We start from the raw sequence: 18,191 nt of genomic DNA, 5'->3' as shown, positions 1-18,191 counted from the left end.
TGTTATTACAAATCCGGTAAATAGTCTAATTCGGTAAGTCACATTCGTGAAAAGGGAAGGGTATTGTAGTTACGACATAAGGAACATATCCGGTATCATCTGTGAAACGGTTATTCCATAACGGTCAACCAACTCGTGATGGCGTCCGTAAAATTTATGAAGGGATGATCTCAACTTCACCATTTGGAACTCTTGGCTTAATAGCTTCCTTGTGAGCAGCAATCCTCTATCAAGGAAATCATGATAGGAAACACAAGCCCGGGAATATCGTATCAATTGGGAGATATATACTCCGTATGCAGGCGCTGCTGGAATGCGCTTATGTTAAGAAGCATTTCAAATGTATAATTACATCCTAAGCCTATAGACACATTTTTCAAGATCTGACCTAATTATCATGTGCGCTGCCATTAATCTATTTCGTGGTGCCGCAGCCATAGCACTAATGATAGATAACGCACGTGCTTTAATCACAACAATATCGATCTTTTGTTTACATTTTGTTTTTCACTATTTTCCTTTTCGTTTTATGATGGGGAGTGAAAATAAATACAAAACAGGTGGTGGGAACTCATGTTCAGTTCATGGTTGTTCCAATAATCGAAACAAAATATCTTTGTGGAAGAAATCAATGTGTGAATTACATGGTGAAATGCACGACCATTGTCCCTGTTTGATTCCTTACAGACTCACATGTAATACCATCCAAGAAATCGATAAGGCTTCAGTGGATAAAAGCTTTAAATCGGAAAGATCTTCCGAGAAACGTATATGTATGCTCTGAACATTTTATTGACGGAAAACCTCCCGGAATCCTTCTAAGTTAAAGATGGGGTATGAAAACAAGACAACTCCCGGTAGAAGAAAAATTTTAAAGCATCAGTTGACAGTGAAAAAAAGAAAACTAGAAGATGGTGATTCCGATTCCGATATGGAAATAACAGAATAGGACACTACTTTAGAAAGTGAACCAGGCATAAGTACGACGTCTGAAAAACTACCGGAGGTTATTTGTAGTTTTAATGTTTTAGAAGCTTCATCTACTGTTGGTACACAATATCTTGAATCGGACTTCTTACCGCAGACAGATCACACCTACGGGAAAGAATGGACCGAATTTCAGGCTCGATTTTTTTCAAACAAATATAGTTTTAACGGACGAAAAGGGAGTTCAAAGTAAATCTGATGGAGCAACTATGTCTGCTGCACAAAATTTAATAACGGACAATGACGCTTTATTGTATACAGGGGTCACAAAAGAGGTCTTTTTCACGCTGGTGAAATGTATTACTCCTTTCAATATATTTAGTTTTCAATTAGAGGTAGCAGGTCAATTACTCCTTGTGCTCATGAGACTTAAGTTAAATTTAATTTTTGACGATCTATGCAGAAGATTTGGTATATCACGGGGTTTAGCTTGCAAAATATTTAATTCGTGGATTCCTGTGTTGGCAGATAAGTTAAAGTCCTTGATAGTGTGGCTCCCTAGAGAAGTAATAAGAGATCTCGCTAATATAAAAAAATTAAAGTTTTTTTTTTTTGGTTTAAAACAAATAAAACAATTTTCAATACAAATTTATTTCCTTGAAAATTTCTGGCATTGAACTTTTAACTTCACTATACATGATGAACCTAACTTTCAGATAGTTCTTGTTACGATTGAATGCTTTGTTTACGTTTTTAACATTACTGTAATGGCGGACGGTATTGTAGAGCGCCAAGCGGCGACGATCCTTATTACGGGTGATAATTGAAAAAAACGTGTCTATTGCCATGTATAAATAGGAATCATTTTCGATATGTATTATGTGTTTAATGTTAGTTTCTGGAGGGTATTTACTAACAATTAGATTGTTTTCTTGGTACTTAAGTATAATTTTCTCATGATTTTATCAAATAGCATATCATTATCAGGGCTTCCATTAATGATTTGAGTAAAAACCAGGTTGTTTGTTTGACATCAAGTGAATTATTTAGTACACAAGCCTGTTTTAAATGATTTTGTTTTTAAGTAGTAAATGTAAGAGGAACTCATTTATCAAAATTCTCCTATGCATGTAACAGTTGAACTCGAGGCTGTTGAGTCTTAAGTAGAAAAACGCGCGTCTGTTGTACAAAGTTGTAAGCCTGGTATCTTTGATGAGTTTTAAACCCATTGGGTCGAGGCCACTGCTGGTCTTGAGCTGCTGGTGAACGTTTTGTCCCCGAGGGTATCACCAGCCCTGTAGTCAGTACTCATTATTTGATATACTAAGATTTTTCTACTTCCAGGTAAAGGTTGCCTTAGACTTTTTTGGCAACACTCTATGGAATTTTCAGTTTATAATGCTCTTCAACTTCATATTTTATTTGGGATTCAAACTGTTTTAATTCGAGCTTTACCAATGAGTCTTATGTAGACGAAACGCGCGTCTAGCACACAAAATTATAAGCCTGGTATCTTTCATGAGTTTTTCTTCCTATAAATTGAACTGAATACCTAACATGGAAGATTGATACATCAGAGACTGCTTTACGTAAAATTAATTCAAACTAGAGCAAGTAAAAACTGACGCCAGTTGTTCAGCGGATACTAGTATACATATTATGTTCCATCTGAGCATATTTAAATTGATTTGAGCATCTCTTGCTTCAATCTAAATGAAAAATTTCCTAAAGTGCTTTTTGGTTTGATAGGTAATGTATTCACTTCTTCCATTGAAGAAGCATTTTAAAAGTTGTTTATGATCTGAAAGTTTCGTGTTTTGTGACTTCTTGAAAACGTAATTAATCAAAATGATATACCTATTTTTATTTTATATTGAATGAAAACGCTCAGCTTCTATTGTTACTTCAAATATTTCTGTTAAAGCTTGTTATAATTGTTACTTGTGGGAAGTACTTCAATTCCGGTTCGACTTCAGGTTTTGGTAGCCTCCTTGGTTTACATTTGAATTTTGTATGTTTTACTATACATGTACAGAAGAGTGACGTAGGGAAACCCGTTCAGTGCTGCATCATCAGGCAGATTACTTCTTTAAAACCCAGGTTTGAAGTAGTGTTTATTATGGACTAACCTGAAATTTTGTAAATTAAGGCAACAGTAGTATACCGCTGTTCGAAACTCTAAAATCGATAGAGATAAAAACAAATCCGGGTTACAAACTAAAACTGAGGGAAACGCATCAAATATAAGAGGAGAACAACGACACAACAAAAACACAACATTAAAATGTAACACACACAGAAACGAACTATAATATAACAATGGCCATTTTCCCGACTTGGTACAGGACATTTTAAGAAAAAAATGGTGGGTTGATTAACCTGGTTTTATGGCATGCCAAACCTCCCGCTTTTATGGCAATGTTAAATATAACATTAAAAATGACAGCATTACATGACATGACTACGATACAAATAAATGGGAGAACATATAGGACAAAGAAACACACGAATAATAGCTAACAAAAGGTACTAGGTTTAGAATTTAATACGCCAGACAATGTAACAATGTTTATTTGTCAAGGTTGAGAAAAGACAGTAAATTGTACCTGGAAATTAACATCAACAAAAGTAAACAAGTTAACAAAATAATTTTTAACGATGCTTTTTTTCTAAACTATTATTTTTCTGTTTTCTAGCTTTCTCAACAGAGCCAGTCACAACAACGTCAACGCCTACTGATCCCTGCAAGCCTGATAAACACAACGAGTACTTTGCTGTTCCTGGAGATTGTAACAGTTTCTATGTATGTTCTTTTGGAACAACATACAAATTTAGATGTGCTGATACATCGGTTTTTTATGCACTGAAAAACGCATGTGATATAAACGATGGTACTATACAGTGCTAGAAACGAAAATATATCATTTTAGTACTATTCAGCGATAGAAACAAAAACATATCATTTAAGTACTATACAGTGCTAGAAACTATATCAATGTTGTGTCAGTCTAAAGAACGTCTACAGCTGTAAAGAATGTTTATCAGAACCAGTCTTTGTTAATTGTAGTTAATCCAAACGTTTAAGATATATTATATGCACAGAGTCATTTTGTTGTGCCGGTGTTCATAAAAGGGGTTAACAAGTAATGATCATCAATTGCCACCTCAAACATAAAAATGTACAAATAAACATACATGTATAAATTACAGTGCAAACAGTTGAATTATGATTATCAGTCAATTACACTATAGTTGATAAAAAATTAAAGTTGCCCATGTGGACGATACAATTCACAATAGTCATAATTACAAATAATGCTCACATTAATAACGTCATTTGGTATTTGTTTACAAAAAAGGGGAAAACAGAAATTATATGACATTGAAAAGATATATATAATGTCATCACTCCAACATTTTTACGATTTAATGAAAAACAATTATATTTTCCCAACAAAGTGGTCGTACTCCCCCTCTACGCTCCCCCATCCCCTCCTCTGAATCCGTCACTTATCACACCACTATATATTACGTTGAACTTGATTACTGTATGTATCAACAGAAGTGGTATGTTAACACTCTGTAACAAGAACTGAAATTCAACAGATCTTAACATCAAAAGATGACATGCATTTCCACAACACATTCATATCAGTATGTAGATGACACCTGGATTTATTAAATTTCGTTTTCTCAATTCCCAACCCGTATAATACTGTTACACATTTATGTATTGATAAAAATAACGTACAACACATTTATGCATTAAAGAAATAACTTACAACACATTTATGCATTAATAAAAATTACTTACAACACATTTATGCATAATATAATAAACCTCAACACACGAACGTTCATGTATTATATGTATAATATTGCTAATTCACAAAACACACATGCATAATAACTATCCATGACACGTTCATATATAACATCAGTCTACATCATCTTTGTGTCGAAATTCATCCCAAAAAATATTACATCTACAAATTTATAAATAAATATGTATTTATTATTAATTCACTTTTAGATATTTTTGTAAAAAATGTCATAGAAACTAAACGGATTTTTATGGCGGTAAAATATGCATCAAAAGAGAGATGCAATACAGTCAATTGTGTGAATGATGTATTGGTTAAAATTTGTTTTTTGTACTATATTCTTCGGTTGTTAAATAATATTGCATTTACAATATTTTTTGAATTCGAAGATTTATTTAAGTGTTGAAATGGTGTCTTTTTAAAATTTTATTATATTGTATGTGAATTTTTAAATTTTGAAGTGCCAGTTTTGCATAATAAAAAAAAATTATAGAAAAATATTGTTGTTTCAACCTCCCATTTATATATATATGTATATTTGGAGACAATTTTTTTATCAAAATGGATGATGATGATGATGATGGATGGCTATGATCATCAAAATGGAGGAGCTGGTACTTAGGCTTGCTATTTCCCTCGACGTCAACAATTTGTTTGTATATAGATCATTTTCTGGAGACCAACTAATGGTAAGACAGTCAATGATATCTGGTACCTAGTTTTATCAACATTGGTAGATCTAATTCACATTTTCATTGATATTATTCGGCCCTGCACCTTCAGCCAAGGTTGATTGACCTTGATTTTATTACCAAGTTTGCTTATCTGCTCCTCCGTCATGATTTCAAATATGAATTTGTAGTATTAGTTTAAAATGATTTTAAGTTTTTATCATGTTATCTTATTGATGAAATTTTATTTGTAAATACGTAATTTCGCTTTAAACAAAAGTTTTAGTAAATTGAAAGATTTTTTGTCTGATTTAAAAAAAAAATGTCTCGTTATAATATTTAGAATACAGCTCGCCGCGTTATAGCCTTTTTGTGCTGATGCGGCGTCAAGCAATCAACAATCAATCAATCAATCCTCCGTCATGTGTTCCAAAACTTCGATGTAACATCTGCACTCTGACTAGTTTTCCTCATCCAAATTTTACGAAACTCCTACCTAATGCTGAGAAGAACTGACTTCATCTTCTCATTGAACAGTGTTTTTACCTACACAAATGGGAATCGTAGATAAAAATTCCTTGTTTACGGTCATGAACAATCCAATCTCACCGATTCCAAATAGAATTTCACCAAAGATATCAATATCAAATGCTGAACTTTTTATCGACAACATATATGTGTTGCGTTTGGTATTTCAACCGACAGTCGGTATTCCAATTGGTACTCATTATACACCTGTACTGGCCGTTTTTGGGGTTTTTTTTCTTACATGAAACAGAATTCATACAAAAACTTCTCAAGGACAACAAGAATAGAACTTGCAGAGTTCTTTAACTTCACTCTCGGATATATTGATGTCATGACTGGCAATAACCCACATTTGTGAGTGCTTGTATCTTTCCATATATCCCAGTGAAGTTTAGATTAAGGAAACTACCGAAACTTGAAAATCTGCTTTATGACTTGATTTTTTACTTAATATTGACATAGAAAGACGTATTTAAACTAAAATCTATGACCATCGTGATGATTTTAACGATCCAATTGTCAACTTCCTGTTTCTCGGCAGAAGCAGTTCCTTTGGCCCATCTGCTGGCGTTTACGTATATCTCAATTTTGTTATGTTCGTGCATATTTACACTGTGCGTGATTCATTAACAGGGTTGTACTCTTGAAACAAATTGCGCGAAAAAAATTCATGAGGAGGAACGACTCTAATCGACAATACATAAGATTTATAGTCACCTTCACGAACAAGTTGACCGTTACACTGTGTATTTTTCAACTCACTGGCGCCATGTTTTCACAGTCTCACTCCTTTTGCAGTTTTTACTTTTAACCTTGCGTAGTATTTTCTTAATGAATGTATGAGATTTGAACTTCGGTAAACTACTATTGCCTGTTATTTAAATGTTAAAGTATTGTAATTTTAATTTTAACATTTGCATTTTACTATCAATATATCAAAATTACATAGCGGCGAGACATAGAAAAGTCTGCCAATAAAAAAATCTTTTGTAATTACATAGGAACGAATCCAAATTTGATAAAATGTCTTCATGCCTTTTGTAGTTTTGCAACATTCGAATTTATTTTATGATTAAATTGATTTTTAATTTCCCATGACAAAATTGGACGTTGCCATCGTTTTTTTACTTTAAGAAAATTGATATTTATAAAGGGACATACTCAAAGTTGTTAATAACAGATTAGTTCTTGAACACACATTATTCTTGAATTTCAGCTTCATTTTATTAGGTTACGTACTTTTCATGCATTGGAATAGAGGTCATTACAAATATTAACATGTATAATATATATAGATTATCAACAAAAATACATCAGAACCACAAGAACAGCAGTATTAGCTGAGATTTCGTGATTATATTCTGTTACTCATACTTTATGTAAGATACAGTAGCCCAAGATTCTGTGTTACAGATCTGGACCAGGCACACAAAAAACCTTAACAAAAAGACAAAAAGAAAAACCAACACAAGGTATCTATCTTACTGTACTCGCATTTGTTGAAAGTTAGTTCAAAGCCAATTCCAACCATTAAATAAACTGTGTTTTCCAAGAGTAAAATTTCGATCAGTACACATCCAATGAATTTAGTGTAAAGACGTCATAAACAGTCTGAGAGAATGTGACCTTGTGTAATGCCTAAATTTAAGTTTTGACAGGATCATCGAAAACTTCTATGTTTACGGTTTATATTTGTGACTTCATTCCTTTAAATATAAAAATCACGTCAAGTCAAGGTTGACATAATGATCCCTTTTTGTGGACTTTGGTTGACTTTATCATTTTCCTTTTGTAATTGGAGACCAAAATTAACTGGACCTTTCTATTCTTTCTTTATCAGCATTTTAAAGTTCTATATGTATAACAGTGGAATTGCGATAAAAAAAATTAAGGAGATCCGAAACAGTTTCAAGGGAAATAACTCTTGGCGATAGGTAAGCGTTCCAACTCCTGACATAAAACATAAAACATGGAATGATGTCTGGTATGAACATTTTTTAATCTTTTTGCTCAGAACCACATGGCCGACAAGGCCATTTTTAATTTTCATTCGTCACTTTTCAGTTTTTAAAAGGTATTTTGTACTTTACGTATGTTATACTGACGCTATCTCTTTATGTAGACGTTGGCTAATTAGTTATCAATCGATCTGTATTATGTTTGAAAATGTAGTTTGATGACGTAAAGGTGAAGTTGATGAAAACAACATTTACTTTGATAATGAATCCATAGTAAACGTTAATGTGACACCAACTCAACAACAAAAGTACACCAAATAAGTGGAGGTACATCTGGGTATAGATAAGTTGGATTACAAATGCAACACAAAAGATAAGTTGAATTACAAATGCCATAAAAAAGACCTGACTGAACACACAAGCCCAGAAAACAACGGCACCAATAAAGACGTACAGTTCCACATTAGGATAGCCAAAGAACACTGTTGGTCCTGTGCACTGTTTTTTGTGCATGTACAACATTGATGTAATGAACTATTACGAAGAATCCTTTCTTTATCATCTTTTTTATCATTTTTATGTTGGGAACAATATATAAGATACTCAAACCACTGTTTGTCCTCCAAAGTGATCATGATGTAATTATGAACAAGCAAATTTAATGTATTTATGTATTTCTCAGTCCTGAATGTTCTTGCATTTATTTGTACTGTATTCCTGTCACGTAATGTTGTCATTTTAGCGGTATTTTTAACATTGCCAAATAAGCGGGAGGTTTGGCTAGCCAAAAAACCAGGTTCAACCCACCATTTTTCTTAAAATGTCCTGTACCAAGTCAGGAATATGGCAGTTGTTATCACATAGTCCGTTTCTGTTGTTCCGTTTTGTTTCCTCTTATAGTTGATGTGTTTCCCTCAGTTTTTTTTAACAGCGGTATACTGATATTGCCTTTATTTAAACCAGTAAGATTGGAACCTCTACATGATGAAAAGAAATTCCTTCCACTTCAGTTTTCTAATAAAGGAATTGATGCAATCAACATCAGTAACGTTCTTCATCAAAAGGAGGTAACATCTAAAATTCTACTTTATTTTCAAAATCAGTCTGTTCCTATTATATATATTATATACAGTTACAAAACCATTGCACCTAAAGTATTTAACTATAAACAAGCATTGCAGGACCTTGATTTAGATGACAACCTAAAACAAACCTCTGGCATGTGACTGTTCCTACTCGCCTTATATTTACAGCCCCTCTGGCCATGTTATTACTGGGGATCTAAACATAATTCAACATGAACATCTCCGAAAGGTGATATCTCATGGTCCTAAGTTCAGAGAATCCCAACACATCAATTGGAGCCATAACTTCAAAATAATTATGGGTTCCTTTGAGGATTACGCCAGAGCATGGGCTAAACGAGAAGAAGTTGAACTGGACTCTTTGTCAGAATGGGTCAAAACAATCAGGTCTCTGATAAAACGTCGAATTCATAAGTTGAAAAACTGTATGAATGATTGACCAAAGTCCGTTTTCAGAGACAAAAACGCTGTGAAATGTCTATCATCTCTTCACGATAAATATGTTGTTGTCCATGCGGACAAAGCTTCAAATAATATTGTCTTTGTATGTAAATCGTACTACTACGAGTGTCTTGTAAAAGAATTAGGAATAAATTAGCACTCAGGTAATCCCACATACAAAAACATATCATTTGACAAGGATAAGATTTTGGCGATTCATAAGTCCTTTATGGCTTCAATGAACATTACATTCAACAAATGCAAAAATGCAAAAAACAGCAAATCTGAGGATTTACATTGTTTGTTTTGGATACCCAAGCTTCACAAAATTCCGTACAAACAACGGTACATTGCTGGTTCATCTGCATGTTCTACAAAAGATTGACAAAAATTCTGTCCGCAGTGAAAGAAGGTCTTCAGAAATACTGTGAAACTGTTTACTCGCGTAGTGGTATTAACCATATGTGGATTCTAAAAAACTCTAAAGAACTTCTGGATAATTTTATATCTCGATCTCTCTATGAATTTACTTCTATCAAAACTTTTGATTTTTCAACCCTGTATACCACCGTTCCCCATGTGAAATTGAAAAATAGGTCTAAAAGAAATAATCCACAATGCTTTTCAATATAAAAATGGTAGCATACGCTATAAATTTATTACTTTGAGATACCATACGGCATATTTTGTTAATAGCGAACAAAAAGGTAAAACATGCTACACAGAAGAACAAATGATCATTATGCTGGAGTTTCTTATTGACAACATATTTGTTGAACTTGGGGGTAGATTTTTTTTCAAAAGCCAGATCATTTAATTTCACATTCAGATATATTGATGATGTTCTTTCCATTAACAATCCAAACTTTTCTGATTGGGTTCCATTAATATATTCTCCAGGACAAGAAATTAAAGAAACAACAGACACAGCTTCCTCTGCCTCATTTTAATACTTTTTACCTCGAATTTGACATAAGCGGTCATCTCAGTATCAGAATCTATGACAAACGAGACGATTTTAATTTTGAAATTATCAATTTCCCCCATATTAGTAGCAAAAGAGGGACGAAAGATACCAGAGGGACATTCAAACTCATAGATCGAAAAACAAACTGACAACGCCATGGCCAAAATAAAAAGACAAACAGACAAATAGTAGTACAGATGACACAACATAGAAAACTAAAGTCTAAGCAACACGAACCCCACCAAAAACTGGGGGTGATCTCATGTGTTCCGGAAGTTTAAGCAGATCCTGCTCCACATGTGGCACATATATCAACTTCATCTACATATGGGATATACATTTTCCAACTCATTCGGTATTCCAGAGCTTGCAGTTGCTACTCAGACTTTATAAAACGTTACAAGTGTCTGAGCAGAAAGTTCATGAACCAGGGTTATGTCAAAGAACGTCTCGTCCTTTTTCTATAAAAAGTTCATTGGAAGATACCAAGACCTTGTTGATAAATATTCCGTATCAACTTCACAAATAATACATGATGGTCTTGAGGTATAGATTCTAGGTACTGACGTTGTTTATCACCTTAATTACGTGGTATAGTGTTCTTTTATTTGTCTTTGTGAATTATTAACCTTTACAGTTTAGTTCATTTTTTGGTAATATCCTTTTGGCGTGGCTCGGTACTTATACATCCCGTTATTATTGTGCTATGGTCTTTTTTTTTGTATTCTTGTCTTTCATTTTTGCTTATTTGCTTTGTCTATATGCCATTTGGTTTTTCTTTGTTGACATATTTGTTTGTTTTTATAGTGATTAGGATTATAACACAATGTTGACTACTGTACCCCTATTTTTGACATTTTTACCTATTATGTCTGTTTCTTTTGTTCACACATTGTTGTTAATATAATGGAATTTTATGCGACTGTCATACAAGTGAGATGTTTAGCTAGCTATAAAACCAGGTTTAATCCACCATTTTCTACATAAGGAAATGCCTGTACCAAATCAGGAATATGACAGTTGTTTTTCATTCGTTTGATGTGTTTGAGCTTTTGATTTTGCCATTTGATAAGGGACTTTCCGTTTTGAATTTTCCTTGCAGTTCGGTATTTTTGTTATTTTACTTTTTCAGTTAGTCTTGTTATAGATTATAACGCTTCGAAAATGAAACAAAACAGAATCGCATATCAATATTTCTGTTGTTTTATTCATCCAGCACGGTGACATTTATTTTTATTTGCTAATTTTAGAAAGCATGACAACAATAAATGTATAAAAATTACTTTGTAAGAACCGCGCGATTTCCGCATTTTGAAGTTAAAAAAATTGCATTTTGCGAATCTTATTCGTGATTTCAAGCAATAAACTAATCATTCTTATGTGGATTTAGTTCCCCCTAATTTTCATTTAACACAGCTTTAATCCAATCTCATTAATTTACAGACAAAGAATAACTTTTCGAAAAAAATTATAATGTTGATTAGCTTTTTACAAAAATGCAAAAAATTCAATTTTCAGTGTCTATTTTACTGAAAACTAGCGTGGAAGTGTTTTATTTAGTGATTTCTACAATAAATTGCCTTGACCTACAAAAAACTATAAAAATGACAATGCAACGTGAAACGGTATCGGATATTTCAGAGTGTGCACTCTTGTTTACAAACTTTGGTATATCCCTTCCTAAAATAAGAAATTTGTATCTACGTTAGCCATTCTTTTAAATGAAACAAAGTAGGCATACTTAGTTCAGTCTGTCTTTAATTTAGGGATTGGGCAAACTAGTTTAAAGGGTAGAGAATTCAGACGTTTTTATGCTGTTACAAGAGGAAAGAGACTTCGATTGTATGTTCTCCAACAGATCTTTTTAATTTTTTAAGTACCCATATCTGATTCATACCACCCCAAGAGTATGTAGTTGCACAGTTATTCTGAAGCCCGGTTTGATTGCTGATAAGATTGATGTTAATAGTTTGTGTGGAAAGGAGGTTTCGTGGAGACACTTGACTGACCAACCGATATAACGTTGTTCGTAAGAACACTTGTGTAATTTTGGTATCCACATAAGTGAAGGAAGCCCCTGTTCTTCATACATGTATTTGGTTGAAATTTCTTAGGAACAGAACTGACCTATGATTGTTCAGGATTTTCTCCTTTTTAAGTGTCCTGTGAGTCACGAAAGCATATGTTGAGTTTTCAAATGAATTGTCAATACTTAATTTCGTTATCAACCCATTGATGGATGTGATTTACTCACAATAAAACGTTTCTGTTTGGGGCTTTATCTGTGGGGACAACAACGTATTTGTCATGGAAGTAGGACGGGTGATTATGAACATTTGGTCTTTGAAATTAGATGTAGCATGAGTGTTCATACTCCCATTCATTTGTTTGATTTTAATTTGTATCAATGACTTCACAATCCTAACTCATTCTGAAAAAGTATACATGTCTTTTTCGCGTTTAGGCTATTACCTGGCATAATCCCCGACTGAGTACTCCAATTTATGGATTAAAGCTAGCGATATTTCAGTTTTTTTTCGTTTACACATTTCGCAGAGAAGTGATGTTGATAATGTTTCGATCATACGTAATAACGTTTCCAGCTGAAGTATAAGTGAATGTGAACAAGCAGATGTACAATCAGGAGGATTAGCCTTCAAGTCGTCAATATTGTCCAGAATGTTCTTGCATTTATTTGTACTGTATTCCTGTCACGTAATGTTGTCATTTTAGCGGTATTTTTAACATTGCCATATAAGCGGGAGGTTTGGCTAGCCATAAAACGAGGTTCAACCCACCATTTTTTCTTAAAATGTCCTGTACTAAGTCAGGAATATGCAGTTGTTATCACATAGTCCGTTTCTATGTATGTTGGCGTTTGTTTTTGTAGCAGTTCAGTGTTTCTGTTGTTCCGTTTTGTTTCCTCTTATAGTTGATGTGTTTCCCTTAGTTTTGGTTTGTGACCCGGATTTGTTTCAGTTAAATCGATTAATGACTATTGAACAGCGGCATACTACTATTGCCTTTATTTGGGATACTGCAACACGTGTTTCTATTTTAAAATTTTAGTTACAATAGGTATGGTAAAGGTTTAAAATATAATAAGTAGGGAGGCACTTTCAAAATGAACTGATTTATGATAAAAGATATGGCCTAAATTCATGGCATCGAACCCTTTGCTGTCAAATGAGAGCTTTAGACAAGGACGTTTCTCATTTGCTTACCCAATTTTGTCAATATAGCGGGACTATAAACAACTGTAAAACACGTGGAAGGTTTAGCTAGCTATAAAACCAGGTTTTACCCACCATTTGCTTCCGAAAATGCATGTTCCAAGTCAGAAATATGACAGTGGCTTTCTTTTGTTCCGTTGATTGATAGAGTTTGATTTTGTCAGTTTTATGGACTATTCCTTTATTGAATTTGGAAGAATGCTCACAACTTCTTTTTATGGTAACTGCATAAAATACAACTTTAAAGAAGAGAATATCTGTCACATAATATAACAGTTTTGCTCAAAACCTCAGGATGTGTGAACAGTTGAGTTACGAATTTCAGTGTATCATTTTTATACTCACCCATTCTCGTCCAATGGAAAATCAGTATTTTGCCTTCTATTTTTCATAGTACATGGCTTTCCATGCACTGTAAAATGCTATACATGAATGACTTTTCATTGTAGATTAATTATGAAAGTGAATTCTTAAAAACTGCAGTAATGCAGTGTACACTCCCCTGAGGCAATTTCCCAAGGAAAAGAGCAAATGAAAAAAATCATGAGTACTGTTGTTAAACATTATGTAAAGGTGCATATATATAGAACAAAACAAAAATAAACAAAAAAAAAACAGAATTGAAAAGGGGGCAAAGGTTAAAAATTAACTATTGATATAAAAAGCAAAGGAAGTTTTTGAATAAAAAACAAGACATTTATCAATAAAAAAAGTAAGCATCTGATGTTGAAACGATCTTAATTTTAAAATCAATTGATAAAGTGTTGTCATTATCAAAAATTATACAATATTAGAAAAGCTGGTGTGCCTTTTAAAATGAAGGAAATTTAGATAAATAAGTATTAAGTTGTACCTGAAGCTGAAGAAATCTTCATTTTTGAATAATTTATTCTTTTTTGTTATCACAAAACTATATAATTGCTATTTCATTCCATCTGTTGAAATGACAATTCAATATGATTTACATCCCTTTTACTTAACACTTAAAGTGAGCTCATATTAAGGTTTGACTATTACAATGGGAAAGGATAATTTTTGTAATGTCACTCGAAGGTGTGAATATGTTCTAAATTGGTCAGACAATACTTGGTCATGTTTTATGAACATTTACAACCCTCGGCTACGCCTCGGGCTTTAAATATTCATAAAACATGACCAATTTATCTAACCTATACATAGAATACAAATTAGATATAAACAGGTCTAAGCAATTTTTTTCCATATATTTGGGGTATATGCCGTATAGATATCGACAAACATTACAAACTAATGATTAGTGGTGTTTGATTGATGTATGCTTATGCTGCATCAGCCCAACGGCTTTTAAAGGCGATGTATTTAAATATGATTTGACAATATTATGATTTTGTTTTTTTTTTAAATATCAGACAGTTTCTTCATTTTATCATAACTAGCATTTGAAAGAAAATGACTTTAAACGATGATTTTTTTTTGATAAAACTACGTGGAATATAAAAACAGTTGATGTTAATGTTACAGTTGTAGATTTTGAAATTGTATTGCAATCTAAAAAGATAAACAATATCATAATCTTGAGTTAATCAAATATATCATTTATGTAAAAATCAACAAATTCAATGCAGTCAAGTAACACATACAATTAAAAGGTATACATTGTAGTTGGACTTCATTAAACAAAAGATACTATTGTGATGTACATTTAGATCAGTTGAACATGGTTTATACATTAGTTAAAATTGTGCTTTTAAGTAGCTTTCAGAAACTACGAGTACTCTTAGATCGGTACTTTGTTTTTTTTTTTTTTTTTTTTTTTTTTTTTCATATATCACCCGAACGGAGTTGGGGTGACGAATTGTTATTCTACGTTTCTTTTTCTTTTTATTATTATTTTTTCCACACTTTTTTATCCGCTCTAGATCTTAGAATTGAATTGACCAAAGTTGATGGAACTCATATTGCATGTGTATCGTTGCTATTTGATTTTGGAATTTTCAAAATGGCTACCGTCACCATGGAAACGGCAAAAACGTGAAAAATTATAAACTGCTCCAAACTTCTTCCAAATTTACGGAAATATGTGTTGAGATGCATATATGTGCATTCACAGTTTAAAAGTTTCAAAGTGGATGTCATTAAAGTGGCAATTGGCTGATCAGTGGTGACATCCGCTATTGCTCGTTAAGGCACATCTAGTTTTTTTTTCTTATTTGTTTTTGAACATCGGTAAACTTATGTTGGCTACATTTATGTAAGTTTTTCGCTTGTTTTTATATATTGTTATGCTAGTATGACCATACGGCATCAAGAAATTACTCACTTATCTTTCCTGCATATTAAATTATTTAAAGTTTTACCAATATTTGGTTTTATTTCGTGTAATTATGTATTAGACATTTTACTCCAAGCATTTTTCAATAAATTCAAAAACATGTTTTCTAATATATTATCTGAAATCATTATATGGTCTATCACATTCGGAAACTCGATCAGTAATGGATTTAAGTTTCCTGATCAACATATGGGTTTCAGATTCAACTCTTTCTGTAATATAGTTCAGAACGAACGAAATAGAAATCTATTCAAATTCATTAAAATGTAATGATCAGCAACGCTCGCCACTTTTTTTAATTTTTATGCCCCACCTACGATAGTAGAGGGACATTATGTTTTTCGGTCAGCGCGTCCGTTCGTTCGTTCGTCCGTTCGTCCGTCTGTCCCACTTCAGGTTAAAGTTTTTGGTCAAGGTAGTTTTTGATGAAGTTGAAGTCAACTTTAAATTTAGTACACATGTTCCCTATGATATGATCTTTCTAATTTTAATGCCAAATTAGAGTTTTGACCTCAATTTCACGGTCCACTGAACATAGAAAATGATAGTGCGAGTGGGGCATCCGTTTACTATGGAAACATTCTTGTTTTGTTTTTATACCCCACGCAACGAGTTGCGGAGGGTATAATGTTTTTGACCCGTCCGTCTGTCCGTCTGTCAGTCCGTCAGTCCGTCAGTCCGTCAGTCCGTCAGTCCTGTTTCTTGTCATCGCAACTCCTCTCAAACCACACAACAGAATTTCACGAAACCTTTTTAGATAATAAGGACATACTATGTAGTTGTGCATATCGACAGGAAATTGCGATTCAATTTTTTTTCTAGGAGTTACGCCCCTTTGAACTTATTTGCTTCAATGTACTATGCAACAGTTTGTCATCGCAACTCCTCTGATACCACACAACAGAAGTTCATGAAACCTTTTTAGATAATAAGGACATACTATGTAGATGTGCATATCGACAGGAAATTACGGTTCAATTTTTTTCTAGGAGTTACGCCCCTTTGAACTTATTTACTTTAATGTACTACTGCAACAGTTTGTCATCGCAACTCCTCTGATACCACACAACAGAATTTCATGAAACCTTTTTAGATAATAAGGACATATTATGTAGATGTGTATATCGACAGGAAATTACGGTTCAATTTTTTTTCTAGGAGTTACACCCCTTTGAACTTATTTGCTTCAATGTACTACTGCAACAGTTTGTCATCACAACTCCTCTGAAACCACACAACAGAATTTCATGAAACTTTGTAGATAATAAGGTCATACTATGTAGATGTGCATATCGACAGGAAATTATGATTCAATATTTTTTCTAGGAGTTACGCCCTTTTGAACTTATTTGCTTTAATGAATTCTGCAACAGTTTTTCATCGCAACTCCTCTGAAACCACACACCATAATTTCATGAAACTTTGTAGATAATAAGGACATACTATGTAGATGTGCATATTGACAGGAAATTATGATTCAATTTTTTTTTTCTTACACATATTTTATTTCTCCAATGACAATGTGAGGACGTGGGGTATGTGAGCGCGCTCACTAAGGTTCTTTAATTTTTATTTTAACATTAAAACATGGAAGAGAAAATTTTTTTTTTTTCAAAATTAGATCAAGAAATATGGTTTGTGTATAAAAAGCTCTACATCTTCTAATCGACAAAGATCAGACATGTTGATCGAGTTTACCCTATCACCAAATATGGCTGTTAGAGAGAAAATCGGAAATAGAATTGGACATATTGCCGTACAATCCCATATAAAATAAAAACGTCTTTTAAAATGTCATACTTCCATTTACTGCCAAGCGCCTATAAAAGATGAAAAGAAGATTGCACCGCTGGAGCTATTTCGAATAAATAATTGAAACCGAACTTGAGGATCAAGAGTATTGCGGTCCTGTCGGAATCCGCATTTATTTTGGCTGATAGGCCTTTGATTCCAGGAACAAAACTAGGCGATCATTTATCATCCGTTCAAGCGTAATTGCTGTAACAACTGGTCGGAGCAATTGTTAATTTATGATACCCACATTATCTATGTTTGTCGACTGTTGAATAGGCCCGACGGTCGGAAGCCTCAGGATAGGTGATAAGTCATCAGATTAATCCAGGTTTGAAGTAGTGTCAGAAACCTTACAAATATTCTTCAATGAACATTTCTGCCATATTCTCGACTAATATTTTTTTTCAAAAAGTAGCACCTAAAAATCACCATACATCAAAATTACGTAAACA

The sequence above is a fragment of the Mytilus californianus genome, unplaced genomic scaffold, assembly GCF_021869535.1.
Source record: "Mytilus californianus isolate M0D057914Y unplaced genomic scaffold, xbMytCali1.0.p SCAF_4, whole genome shotgun sequence".
NCBI lineage: Eukaryota > Metazoa > Mollusca > Bivalvia > Mytilida > Mytilidae > Mytilus > Mytilus californianus.
This window is presented reverse-complemented; position numbering follows the sequence as displayed.